The sequence below is a fragment of the Mustela putorius genome, unplaced genomic scaffold, assembly GCF_011764305.1.
Source record: "Mustela putorius furo isolate JIRA1106 unplaced genomic scaffold, ASM1176430v1.1 tig00003853_pilon_pilon_pilon, whole genome shotgun sequence".
In the NCBI taxonomy this organism is placed as follows: domain Eukaryota; kingdom Metazoa; phylum Chordata; class Mammalia; order Carnivora; family Mustelidae; genus Mustela; species Mustela putorius.
In genome coordinates this window covers 8,993,266-8,995,032 of record NW_025422005.1, presented here as the reverse complement: position 1 = coordinate 8,995,032, position 1,767 = coordinate 8,993,266, and positions in this window count along the sequence as shown.

Sequence of the window (1,767 nt, the reverse complement as noted above, 5' to 3'; positions counted from 1 at the left end):
GACTTTGAAAGCTACAGGTTCCAGCCTAACCTTTACCTATAAACTGCACTGGTTTTTCTCAATTTCATGTGGCAACTAAGTACATAGAATGTTCCCACCTAAATGGTCAGAATGATGTGGTGCTGGATGCCTGGCTCCTTCCCTCACTAAGCACTCCACCCTAAATGCCAGCTGAATTGCAAACTTGGGCTCCTTTGCTCATAAAATGATGCTGCACAAATGTGCCTGTTGAGAAATCCTAGAAAAGCCATGGAGATATCAAAATTCTAATGTCTGTAGTGCACTAAAAGTCTTATTCCCAAATTTCAGAGATTACAAATTAGAAAAGGTAATCCTAAACTCTCTGTCTGGTAATGGAACAAGAGTTCAATACCATTGTGCAAACTTTGACAACCCCCCAGTCAGGAGTTAACAGCTTAGCCCCTATGGTTCTCCAAAATTGGCATGCCCTAGATATACCGACTGCCTGGCCAGGAGAAGCCTGTGCAATCATCCGTGGAAAATGTTGCCTCTGTGTAAATCAAACCAGCCTAGTAACATGTCACTTAAGTCTGTCAAAAGAAAGATTGAATATTTTTCACCAGGTAAATGAAACATAGACATTATATTGGACTGATTTATTTCCAGAGTAGGGCCTGGTTTGGTGGGGTGCGTAGAAAGGCACTCAGATTTGTCCTTTCATTCATCCTCATTCTGATCTGTTTTTTCCTCTTTTTGCAGATCTCTTACCACTCACTGACTAACTCAGCTTCTCCCTCCCCGGTCCCCAGCTCAGCATTTAGTATGTGAGCTTCCAGGACAGCTTCAGAGGAGGACACTGTAAGGGCCCGGGCAGGCCATCCCAAAATATTCCCCAATGGCATCTTGATGATCTTGAATTGAAGCTCCTTGGAAAACAACAAGGGACAAGGATACCCAGATACTTGTCCATCCCCCTGAGAGCAGGACACAATCTCCCACATGAGAAACACCGTCCCTATACTAAGCAAAAAAAAAAAAAAAAAAATCCTCCTCACCAGAGTTAGGGACTTTAAAGTCGAGAAAACCATAGAAACAGACCCTGCTGGGTTTTTTCCTAATCTAGGGTCTCAGCCTAAATTTGCTTAGAATTCTGTACTAATTAAAGCTCACAAACACCTGCTTTCATTTATCCTGTCAATTTCTCACAAATTTACCATCTCTTTGTCTACAATGTCTGAAGACTGCCTGCCTTGGTCATTGGGTCTTAGTTTCATTATTGGGCCTCTGTGCATGTGTAATAAAACTTTGGTTTTCTCTCCTGTTAATCTGTCTGATATCAATCGCATTCCCAAACCAGCTAGAAGAGTCCAGAGAGAAGGAGGAAATTCCTCCTCCCCTGCAGTACCCTCTCCCTGTGTCTTCACATGGTCTCTCCCCTCTGTGCATACATCCCCGGGGTCTCTTTGTGTGCCCAGATTTCCTCATCTTATAACATAAGTCAGACTGGATAAAGACCCCCCCTCACAGCCTCATTTTAAAGGTCCCGTCTCCAAACACAATTGCATTCTGTGCTATCAGCATTAGGGTTCCAGCATACAAATTTACAGGGAACATAGCTCAGCCCATAGCAAGCTGTGCTTTTCCAAAAATGTCAAGGTCATGAAAATCAAAGAAAAGTAGAAGACCAGAATGTGGCGTCAAAAGAGACGTGACAACTAACTTCCATGTGTTCCTCTGGTCTGCTTCCCAGGTTAGGAAAAATTTTTTAATATTTTCCTTTTGTTATAAAGGATATTAATGACACAA